General features: G+C 42.5%; 1 long non-coding RNA gene across 1 annotated transcript; it reads left to right on the top strand.

The window, feature by feature from the left end:
* The first annotated feature begins 11,343 nt into the window (after positions 1–11,343).
* Positions 11,344–12,013, top strand: LOC144790643 (uncharacterized). The gene is made up of 4 exons (XR_013602243.1): positions 11,344–11,456; positions 11,546–11,625; positions 11,718–11,806; positions 11,903–12,013. It is a non-coding gene; the product is annotated as an uncharacterized LOC144790643 (long non-coding RNA).
* Positions 12,014–12,836: the final 823 nt, after the last annotated feature.

The following is a 12,836-nucleotide window of genomic DNA, read 5'->3' as shown; positions in this document are numbered from 1 at the left end:
CGTGACGATTTTAACCCGTGTTTTCATCATTGTCGTAAACACATGATTTTGGTATCAGTGAACCGCAAATGATCCATTTAGTATATCCTGGTGTTTTCGCTATGCTACGAGCAAGAGCACTCCTGTTATGAACACATTTCTGATCTACCCGTGGCATCCATCTTAGAACACGGAAGCCATTTTGTATTCCTTGCCCTCACATAGTCAATGGACACGCAATGACCTCTTTTTCATCTAAGGACACGTAGGCTTTAACCGGCGATTCACCTTGCTAGTGACACGTGCACCTTAGGCCAGCAATGCTGTGGCAGCATGACTCGGCAAGAGCTGCCTCCCCAGCCTGAGGCCAGTCCTGCTATACTGGTTCTTGTGTTCGTTGGCCTGATCATGATTAGGCGGCCGAAGCTGGTAACCGTGCCCATTTACGACCCACAAACATCTCTTATCCTGTCTTTCTATCTTCTGCACCTGGCTCTGCTCCTTTCCTTCTGGGCCTTTATTAGGGGGAGGTAACGAAATTTACGATGAGGCGGTCCGGGTCTTGAATGAGAAATTGACATGGGATTATGATGGAATAGTGGGAACCCCTCATTCGTAATGTTTTGACATCAGATACTGTTGACGATTCCTGTACGACACCAAATATTTATTGTTTAAGACACGAATGTTTAGAACTGTGGTAACATGTAAAGAATTTGCCCCGAGCAGAATATTTAGTATTTAAGGAGTAACCCTCTTTGTACAAATTGAACAGGCTCCTAGACACTGCCCGTGTGCAGTTTCTGTGACTTCTGTGTCCCTGCAGTAATAAACCTTTGGTCTTTGACGCCACCATCGAGAAGCCCGTGTTTCTGTTTGTTTGTGCACCGAGACAGGTTGAACTCCGGGGTCTTCGGGTGTTTTCCCTGACACCTCTGGACGGAACCAAAAAGTCCAGAACTCCAGATGGACAAAGCACTGGGAGGAGCCTGCTGGACAGGAACAGGAAGTTGGAGACTGTGGGGCACTTCCTTCCCTCCCCCCCCCCAAAAATGGACTCCTTGCAAAAAAAAAAGGCCATGCAAATGTCAACCTGAGGAGTGATTCTGATAAAAATCATCATTTTCTGAAGGTTTATCCTGTTTGCGGGTGGATTTCTTGTGCAGAATTGCAAAATCTCTATTTCGCGAGTGCGAGATTGTTCCTTTCCGCCGCAACTACGTGTTTGCAATAGCGAACTCTCGCGAGGTGTGCTGTGCAAGGTGGCAAGCCGCGATTACGTATTCGCGGGCGCCAAACTCCCGCGGGATCACGCAGCAAGATCCAAAATGGCGCGGCACTCGCAAAATATGATCGAGAAAAATAACTCGGCAAACGCTTAATGACGGAAAGTGAACGCCGTGCACCACGCCGCGCGCCGCAACCAAGCAAAAAATCCGCCGCGAGCGGATTCACGGATTTTCGACAAATTCGCGAGAGTTCGCGGATTGCGAATTTGCCGAAAATCCGAAAAATACGCGAGCGGAGCGGATTTTACGCCCATGCTTATTCGTCACATCACACTCGTCCCCATCTCCGACATCAACTTTCCTATACAGAGTCGTTAGGTTTTCAGGGCCCTTTCCTTGGTATCGGTCTTCATAGGCATTAAGGATATTTATTTATTTATTTATTTATGGGATTTTTAGTGCGCAACTAATACCCTAAGGTGTCTAGGCGCAGCAGATACTCAGGATTACAGCACCAATCAGAGCACGTTCTCATTGATTGAAAAGCCAAGTCTTCAATAATTTGCGGAAATTAATAAGGGTAGGAGCGGTTTTAATGTGCAAAGGGAGTGAGTTCCAAAGCACAGGAGTTGTTACCAAGAATCGTCTGTCACCCCAAGTAGCTGTTCTTGTCCGGGGGACGGTCAGAAGATAGCTAGCTGCTGATCTTAGATTCTTTTTGGGAATGTACACCTGAAAAGCTTCTTTTAAAAACTTCGGTCCTGTCTGGTGAATGGCCTTATAGGCTATGCAAAGAGCTTTAAATTTGATCCTGCTTTCAACCCTTAACCAATGGAGATGGCGTATGGCTGCAGAAGTGGAATGTCGCCTAGGGATGTTAGGAAAAAGTTATGACAGTGTCCCAAAAGGAGAAAATGTCAGTGGAGAAGAAAACCCTTTAAGTTTGGGTTCCCACTACACGAGTTCGATTACTGGACGCAACCACTAAGTATCACAACAAATGCTGTAATCAAGCAGATTTGAACAACACCATACATTAACGCTAGTATATATATCAAAGATAAAAAAAATTGTGACAGAAAGAGAAATACAAAAGTTTTAAAAAAGTAAACACAAGTTTATTACACATATTCAAATGATGAAAACACAATGATTCATGCAAATTAAAAATACATCATAATACACAAAAATTTCATAAAATATTAAAAATGTTCTTGAGAACACAGGTCGACGCGGCGTTTCGGTTTAAAAAACTTTCCTCAGGACAGTGTCTCAGGATATTCGTTGCGGTATAGCTCTCAGTTTATGATTCTGAGATCTAGTGTCTGATAGACAGTAGTATATGTGTCCTGTTTTTGGTCCACATCCACAAATGCTGTGGTCCCAGTTATTCGGGATATGATATTGTATGCCTTAATCTTGAATATAAGGTCCAATACATTTTCACTGTATCGGAGGGGCCACCAGTAAGGATAAGTGCACCAGTAAATTCGCGTGCACAATAATGCTGCTTGTATAATTTCTGTAGCCGCGTGCTAAATGTACTTCATCGGCAAGCTTTTGGTCATCTCAATTTGTAAAGCATTTGAATAAAAACGGCTGGCCTCCCTGCTCCTCCGTATACAGCGTCTGGGGGTTCTGTGTTTCCAGTCACTTTCAAAACAGGGTATTGCGACTCTGTGCTTTTTTGTAAATAGAGAATAACCCAAAGAGAACCAATTCCGAACGATCAATGTTCGGACAAACAATCAATCAAATGAGGGATAAAAATAGGCACGACGGATTACACCGGGGGCAAAAGCCTGCGTTGCCTATCCTTCACTATTCACAAGGACTAAACAGAGTATTGCGACTCTGTGCTTATTTGTAAATAGAGAATGATCCAAAGAGAACCAATTCCAAAACAGTAAATGCTTGGATAACAATCAATCAAATGGAGAGGGAAGTAGGCACGACGGATTACAAAGGGGGCAAAGGCCTGCGTTACCTACCCTTCACTACCTGCAAAGACTAAACAGAGTATGGCGACTCTGTGCTTGTTTGCAAATAGAGAATCTCTCAGAAACAATCAAATGAGTAATACTAGTATTTTCAAACAATCAAACAATCAATTCGCAATTCGTCGTGTTACACGACCTTACCCGGACCGCATGGACAGTTTCTCGTCTTCCGCTTCCAGCGCCTGATCGTCCTCTGTTCTCCGTAATTGCTGTGGCACTCCTGATGGTTCCCAGTCAGGACCGTAGATCACTCGAGAGAGGTCTGCTCGGAACCTGTGAAGTTCGGATGATCGTCTGCCAGACGAGGGTCTATCGGGCAGGAGCTCTTCCCGATCATTGCAGTCATTCACTCTGTCGTTGGGACCTCTCCCACTGGATCCACGCATCACTGATGGGCCCCACGTTTGGGACGCCAATTGTCGAAAGGTAGGGCCGAATTCGACCAAGAACCCTTCAGTATTTGCCCGGCGTTAGCCACCTCTCATACCATTCGAGATTACCAAACAAAGAGGCAGGCGCTGGAGACAGAAGGCAAGAAACAGGAGTTTATTCCGACGGAGCAGAACACGTCAAATCAGACAACAGGGTATCTTCTCGAGGTGCTCTAAACGCATCTTATACACAGGTGTATTGCTTTATTACATAAAACACATTCTTGTCAATACTTTGATGTACGGAAAGGCATCCTCGGAATCTCCGCTCCAAACCCGTTCCCACACATATTTACAGTAAAAGTCCCCACCCCAATCTCAGTAGGTGATGACTATTGCGCAGCTGGATATCCCGCCGGCTCCCGGAATGTGTGCGGCTGATCGGATCTCATGGGGTGGGGGCTTTTATCAGTCATAGATTCTTTGAAGAGGGACAGCTTCCTACTGTAAGGGGTAATAAACTGTATCCGCAGGGCTAGGTGATGGCCTGGGATCGGGCGGGACAATCGGGCACAGAGGAAGGGGTTCATCAAAGGATGCGTGATCATTAAAGGGACGGAGGGAGGTGTTAGTCGGGTACGGGATGTGGCTCCGAGGCAGGGCCGCGCTGAAGGGGTGGTTTATGGCCCAAGCATGTGAGGACGTGGGCTGGCAGCGCGCGGGGGATGCTGGCGGGGTCAGAGAGGGAAAGAGAGAGACGCGCTGGCTATCGGCAGTGGGCAGAGAGGCCATGGCGTTCAAAATGGCTGCTACTTACACGCACATTTGAGCTAAAAGGGGACAAGATGGCGCCGATAATGTTTACGTCGCAATCTAGATTTTAACAGAGGGGCAGGGGTCGGAGTATATATGCAGCTCCTCAGAAGGCACTAACGAAGATAACTTAAAAACCAATACAGTTCGTACCAAACCAAGTGCAAGTTCCAGACCGTTGCCTAGTGGCACTGAGGGGGACCATCCCCCCCCGAAGCTGTCCCTCTCCCCTACACATGAGCCTGAGCACCCTAACCCTAGCGAGTTTTCTTCAGCAGCAGTGGAGACCATTCTGCAAGCTATTGCAGCCCACAGGGAGGAGACCACCCTAGACAGTAAAAGATCTAGAGCTGCACTACGAAAGGTTCAAGGGGTAGTCAGAAAGCTCACTAAGACCTGCACTGCATTTGGAGAGAGAGTGACTGAGATCGAGTCAAGAGTGCTCCTCAATGAGAACGAAGCGATGGTCAACACTGAAAAAATTAAGCTGCAAGAAGCTGAGTTAATAGATATGAAATGGAAGCTCGAGGACTTCGAGAATCGGCAGTGCCGTAGTAATTTACGAATCTTGGGAATTCCGGAAAATATCGAGGGCGAGAACATCCGTACTTTTGTAGTGAAAATGCTTAGAGACTCAATGCCTGAATTGAATGATTGGAACTTAGATTTGGAAATACAGCGTGCACATCGAATCCCTTTTAAACTACCTACTAAACCTGGTGTATATCCACGAGCCATCTTAGTATATTTTGGAAACTTTTTGTTGAGGCAGATAGTTGCAGAGAAAGCCAGGCCTGATCGTAAACTGAAGTTTAATGACTGTTCTTTTTTTACAAGACCTGACTTCTGTCATGCAACTGTTGAGCGGCGATGGCGCTTACGCTCATTGATCAAGCCATTCCAGGATAAAGGCGCTCAAGCTTATCTGAATAATCCTGCCAAACGGAAAGTTGTACGTGCAGGACAGGCTGCATTCTTTACCTCAGAGATTAAAGCCAAAGCTTACCTAGATGAGATGCAGTGATTAGACTTTTAGACTTTTTGGTGATAACTCTGTGGCTGAATCTCCTTTTTTCTTCTTTTCTCACGTCTGTCCACGTTTGCACGTTTGTTCCTCTGGTTGGTGATCCTACGGTGATCATATATACAGTATAAATTTAAGTTGGTAGCTCAGGTTTAGCTCTGCTTCTAATCACCCAGACTCTGGTAGAGTCTGAATGGCTATGGTTGTGGGGAGGGGGTTTTGGGGGAGGGTTGCTCAAGGGTGGTAGGGAAGGGTGGGGGTTGGAGAGGGGGGAGCATCTAAATCAAAAAAAGAACCAGGCCAGTTAAAAGGATACACAGTATGTATAATTTATAATAAAACAAACTTCAAACACAAGGAGATTTCACTGTATATTAACCATATTCAATTAGGTTCACGCAATACATATCGGTCAACATACAGCTATGATAACGGGTAAGCTAACGATTCAAACAATGAATGTAGGGGGGTTATTGACTACTAATAAACGACAGCTCCTGGCGGAATTAATTCGTTTAAATCCTGTCGATATTCTTTGTCTCCAGGAGACGCATATACCCTGGGAGAAAAGAGCTCTGTATAAACTAAGGGGTTACATCTTATTGACAAGCTCGACTCAAACTTCAAATATAAGGGGGGTGGCGATCATGGCAAAAACTCATTTCGGAACGGCCATCCGGCAATTGTCAGACCCGCATGGCAGGTGGGCGGTGGCTAAATTGGCCCTAGGAATCACAATCTGTACTATCTACGGCTCTAATCAAGATGAACCAGCTATCTTTGAATTGCAAGAATCAGAGCTTCCGTCTTGGCAGGGTCCACTCATCATCTGTGGGGATTTTAATATTTCTCTTAAAACCCAATCTGCCTTATCTCCACTTCAGCAGAAATACGTAGGTCGTAAACCCAAGGTGTTCAAAGCACTTGCCAGACTGTCTAATAGCTTAGGTTTAGTTGACTTCTGGAATCATTCAAACAAAGATGACCCAGGGTTTACTTACTTCTCGAATCCTCATCAGAAACACTTCAGGATTGATTATTTTTTTGTGTCACACGAATTCTTAGCACAGTCTTCAATTAGCAAACATCCGAAGATCATTTCGGACCACAATCCTCTTATCTTTTCAACTAAAACACCCGATCCCGCTAGTCAACGTAGGCCCTGGACATTTGACCGTAAATTGCTGGTGAATAGCCAATACATCACTCACATTAAACACTGGACTACACAATTCTTTGAGGCCAATCGTTTTAGCGCTCCTAGGAATATAGTCTGGGATAGCTTTAAAGCTTCTCTTAGAGGCGAAACTATCAGCTTTCAAAATCACGCTAGGAAACAGCAACTTAATGATTATAATTTAAAGATGCAAGCCCTATTAAAAGCAGAGCAAAAACATATTATACAAATATCACGAGGCTGTGATGCGAAACACGAGATGTATCAGGTCATAGCTTTAAAAACTGATCTTAACCTTAATCTCTGCCAGAGCGCGGCCCAAACCTACAGAGCACATAGAAAGGATGTTTATGAGTGCGGAGAAAAAGTTGGCAGACGGTTAGCACTACGTACACGTCAAAAGATCACCCCTAACAATATTACCTCTATTCACGATAATGGTCAGGTTTATAACCAAACCGAGGATATCGCTAAGCAATTCCAACAATACTACCAGAAATTATATACTGCTAGCTACCTACCCAGACGAAGAAAAGCTTCTTGATGACTACTCTCGAAGAGATCTAGAAAAGGAAATTACAATAGAAGAAGTGCTTGCTGCTTTAGCGGTAATGTCTTCCTGTAAGGCTGCAGGCCCAGATAAAATCCCAATTGATTTATATAAAATATTGATCCATCAGCTAGGGCCGCTTCTCCATGATCTATTCTTAGGCATTCAATATAACGGGATACCTCCTGACTCCTGGAATCAAGCTAATACTGTTGTATTCCCAAAGAAAGGTAAGCCCCCTGAACTTCTTACCTCCTACCGTCCAATTTCATTAATCAATTCGGACTCCAAATTATACGCTAAGGTGATGGCTGTCAGACTGAGTGGGGTCATTGAACATCTGGTCTCCCCGTGGCAGCATGGTTTCATCCCAGGGAAAGGGACTACCAACCATGTTAATGGAGTTATTACTTTGTTTGACGCCATGTCTGCTACGGGAGGCCAGATGTCAATGATCCTACTGGATGCAGAAAAAGCCTTTGACCGCGTCTCGTGGACTTTCTTATGGGCGGTCATGTCGCGTCTCAATTTCGGCCCCAAATTTATAGAATCAATTAAAACTATGTATTATTCGCCCAAAGCTAAGATTCAGGTACTAGGGTATGACTCCGCTCACATTAATATATCCAGGGGCACTAGGCAGTGATGTCGTTGTTCCCCTTTATTATTTGCACTCTATATTAACCCCTTAATTTTAAAACTCTCAGAGACCCAATTAATCAAGCCAGTGGTCTGCGGTCAATACCAAACGAAAGTATTAGCATACGCAGACGATATAGCTGTTGTCACTCCTGATCCTTCCGAGGCTATCATTACTATAGAAAGTCTGACTACCGAGTTTGGTAAATACTCGGGGTATTCTCTCAATAAGGGGAAAACAGTAATCGTATGTACCAACAATATAGATTGTACGGATCCTAGGGTTGTGAATAAAGCCATATATTTGGGAATTGTGATCAGCCCAGATATTAAAAACATCATTGAAATAAATTTTGATCCTCTCCTAGTTAGAATCAAAAATGACCTTGAGCGAGTGAATTGCCTCTATCTTTCAATAATAGGCAGAGCCAACTTTTTAAAAATGAACGTGCTACCTAGGTTTCTTCATCTGCTCCGGGCCATTCCTCTTGCCATTGATGACAAGACCTTAAAAATATTAAATTCACTTATGTCCAAGTTTATTTGGCAACATGGGAAAATTAGGAGGTCACACAAACTGTTGTCTCTACCCTTGGATAGAGGAGGATTATCCATCCCCAATACTACCTTGTATCACTGGGCCGCTTTCTTACAGATCTTTGCTCCTCTGATCAAACCAAAATGTGCAATGGATAACAGCGAAACTAATTTGATACCATCCATTTACGAGCTCCTTCTTGGGAGTAATGCTGAAGGTTTGTTCCTTCGTTATACAGATTCCTCCCACTATAGAAATCATTCCCAATACACAACTATAACCAATGCCCTTAAAGTCTGGAATAAGATTCGCAAGCACATGTATATTAGTAAGATTAATAGATATACACCTTTGTGGCATTCGACTCTCACTTCCAGTATAGGCTTCGATTTTATAGCAAGAAAATGGAAACTCCTGGGTATCCTTACGGTTCATGATTTCTTGTTTAGGCTTTTGAAACCACCTTTTCTGATTTAAAATTGAAATATAATTTACTTAATGGAGACTATCTTAAGTATGCTCAATTGCTTGCTAAACTTAAAGCCAATGTATCATTTGTGGATTTGTCAAATATCGAATTGCTGGAGCTAATGAGTAGACCCAATATTAGAATCGGCACCCTGTATGATACCTTTATGTTCAAAATTCAGGACGATCTTGAGAAAACCAAAGTAATGTGGGCACAGAAGTTGGAGAATCCTGATGTTGATTTGTATAAATGCATTGAACTTTCAAATCGTCTTCTTATGTCTAGCAACCTTAAAGCTCAGTCATACAAAACCTTGTTTAGTTTGTACTACACCCCAGCTAAATTGCACACTTGGGGGAAAAGAGAAAATGATCTCTGTCCTAGATGTGCAGTGGGGCCTGCAGATAGTATCCACATGTTTAGTTGCTGCTGTAAGCTCGATTTAATTAAAAATATGATTTCAGATTATTATGTGGCATTATTTGGCCACAGTGTGCCCCTATCTGACTGCTTATATTTAATGGGTTTCGATGGGTCACTCAAGCTGTCAAGAAGTGAAAAAAGACTTGCTTTTATTGGCACAGCAATACTAAGAATAATTCTATCCGCTCGTTGGAAAGATCCTGATCCCCCTAGCTTCCAAATGTGGCTAGCTCGCCTTTTAGCGGTATGCAACTATGAGAAATCAATTTATGCTACCAGGGGACTGAAGGCTAGGAAGCTGGGAGAGGCAATCTGGAGTCCCGTACTACGCTGGAGGGATGGAATAAATCCAACCTTAAGTGGTAGTACGTAATGTCATGGGGTTAATGTCTTCTGGTTTCTCAAACTGTTAATGGTTCTTTTTTATTTCTCTCTTGTGTTCTAATCGAAATCATACCAACTGTTTTTTTCCTTTGTTCTTTGTATAGAATGCTGTGTATCCAATGTACTGTCCTGGTTTACAATAAAAAAAAGAAAAAAAAAAGAAGTTAAACTTTTCAAAAAGAAAGCCCGGCCTGCGATGTTTGACTCTTTCCGACTATGGCGTAAGGAAGCCAAACAGAAGGAAATTAAATTAGAAAAGAAAAATAAGAGAGAGAGGGGTATTTCGGTAATACAAGCTGCTTTGCAGTTTAAAGACAATGAAGAAGAACAGATGAGTGAGCAGTTGCACAGGCAACGTAAAATGGTGATAGATAAGTGCTGTCCAGTTCTGTCGCGTCCCAAGCAAGATGCAGCGAAAAGCATTGAAAAAGATCCGTTAATGGCACATTTATTAAATTCGCCACCCCCCTATGCACAGAATGCTACGGCACTTCCGCAACCTTTAGTTGCGCAACCTGTGGTTGTTATGCCTCCTCCTCCACAGCACCCACCAGCTGTTCTCCAGCTGGCTCCCGCTCCTTCGGTGCAGCCTCCTCAAGGCCCACCGATCACATCTGCTTCTCCTGTGCTTTCTACGATTTTGCCTAGTGCACCTTCTACTCCTCCTAATGCTCCCTCTACGATTTTGCCTAGTGCACCTTCTATTTTTCCTGATGCTCCCTCTGCTATTGCCTCTACTTCTACCTTATCTCACCCTGTTTCTCGGCCCGTTCTTCCGTCAGTTTCTCCTTCCGTTCGACAGAGAATGGCCAACACTGTTACTAATATTCTCTCACCCTTCCTCGGGTCGCCTACTACGACCCCTAACACAGAACGAAGACAGTTGCGGAGTCAACTGCCTGACTATCGAGAGAGAGATTTACTTAATCGATTAGCGCATAAATGGGTTATCGACACTGCAAGGTATGATGTAGAGTCTGTCATGGAAGTCTTCCGTCAATGGGAAGCACCAAAACAGAGATACGTTTTTGAACAAATGTGTGTTTTCCTCTGTGAAGATTTAGAAGACAATGATTTGGAATGCAACCCGCCCGAGTTGTGTCGTGTGCGTTTCGATTTCGCAGAGGGCATGATTGTAGGTCGCGATGTCAAGATCCCTAGCAACAGTCCCCATAACAGTCTACACTTTAACCAATCAGGGGACGTAAAACAAGCGCCCTATTAGAACATGGCTGATATTTAAAGCCGGCAACAAAGCGGCAATGTATTCTACATTCGGGAAACTGACCAGAGGTGACGCGCTGCCAGGAGAAAGGAGCAGGGAGGCCGACTGAAACTATTAAGAGACAAAAGATTAGCCTAACTCAGGGATATTAGTAATTAATAATAAGGGTACTTGCAATATGAGGAAATAGGAAATGGAAAATATAACTAAATAGCAAAATGTGCCTAAAATTTTTTTTAAAGTTTGCCTAAACAGCAAGATGTGCTTAAAATTTTTTTAAACTTGCAATAGGAGTAACTATGAAATAGAAAATATAATTAAACAGCAAAATGTGCCCAATTTTTTTTTAAAGTTTGCCTAAACAGCAAAATGTGCCTAAATTTTTTTCAAGTGTGCACATGAAGATAAACAAAGAACCTCTGGGATACACAAACTAAGTCCTTAGTAACTTGGATTCATGACAAAAAAAGAAATGGTATAAGTAAAAAATCCTATCAACTATATTTGCATTATACCTTTACAGATAATTATACATTCGCGTGATTATTCCCAGTCAAGCGACATGCTGGCCGGTGATCTTCAATTGTAAGAAAGAGGATCAAGTAACCAACGGCGCCTGAATCCCTATTCATTGGGTAAGGGATATTGTGTGTGTGAATATGATAACAGTGATTATGGGTCACTTAAAGAGTGGATAAGTGAGTGATTAATTAAATCTTTCCAGACAAAGAACTTTCCCGGCAATAATCATCACGGTGGCTCCTCCTGGCAGCAATTCCCAGGAAGAATATAGCAGACCAAAAGGTAGTAGGCTAATTGCTTAAAACTTCTTTAGCCAATAGATGTAGGACGATCCCTGTAAATATATATACTAAGGGATATATCTATCTCTCTAGGTCCATATACATTTCCTGAAGCCCGACTATAAACACAGATGGCTACGGAATGAATATTGGTTGAATACCCAAATAAAAGAGGTATGGAGGTAAGCGAATGTCTATCTGGAATATGGTAGAAACCAGGTATAAAAACATTAATAATACCAAAAGATGGTCATCTAAAAATAAAAATTTCTTTCTAGATCAATCACATTTGCGAATTGAATACGGCAGATCGTGAAACTCACCCTTAGAAAACATTTGGGGCCAGTCATTACCCTCCAGTAGAGCCACTTTCACTTTTCTGGAATAAGGTAGGCTGATATCAGAAAATGCTTGTTAATGTAAGGAACAGCATTGGAATGGAGAATTCCAAGGGAAAGGCAAACATATTTGATCTGTGTAGTCATGCAGTGAAAGAGAGACGATACTGAATAACCAAAGGGGGATGAGTATAAGACACCATGTAGATGTCATATTTCTGTGCTATAAAAAAAATCATGTGTTCATCTATCTGGGCAGAATGTATAAAACTGGTATGGGTTATAAAAAAAGATATGCAACTATAAAAATATGAAATGTGATAGAAATGGATAACAGAGATAGTGTTGTTAAATAATGCATCAAAATGTCAGATGGTAACTCTGTGTTTCTTAACTGTCTAGAATCAGTCCTGAAGAAGGTGTTCTATAAGAAAACCGAAACGCTGCGTCGACCGTTGTGATTCTTTTCGTTTTTAAAATTCATTTTGTATAAAAGTGCATTTGTCTAATTTGATCATGTTTTTTTAATTGTTTTTAAATACCTACATGTATTGTCATTCATTAATTGTGTCACTTGATAATGTTAATAAATTTGAAACAAGAGTTTTTACCAAACATTTGTTGCGATATGTCTCAGATACTGTCATAGCTTTAAGTATTTGCTACTGTTGAATTACTGTCCCCTGCTGTATCTTTGCCTTTCCCGCCCATCAAACTGGCATGATGTCTTTAGTTAGATACCTTCAGTAATAATACTGACCCTGGATACATCCTCTGATGTCCATTTTGTAACTGGGACCTTTACTTTTGACACGAGAGAGCAGTTGAGACATTACCTGATCCCCGCAAAAATCCTGCAGGGTATTACAAAGAA

Source organism: Lissotriton helveticus, chromosome 11 (assembly GCF_964261635.1).
Source record: "Lissotriton helveticus chromosome 11, aLisHel1.1, whole genome shotgun sequence".
Taxonomy (NCBI): Eukaryota; Metazoa; Chordata; class Amphibia; order Caudata; family Salamandridae; genus Lissotriton; species Lissotriton helveticus.
The sequence above is the reverse complement of the archived record's forward strand: the minus strand, read 5'-3'. Positions and strand labels throughout refer to the sequence as shown.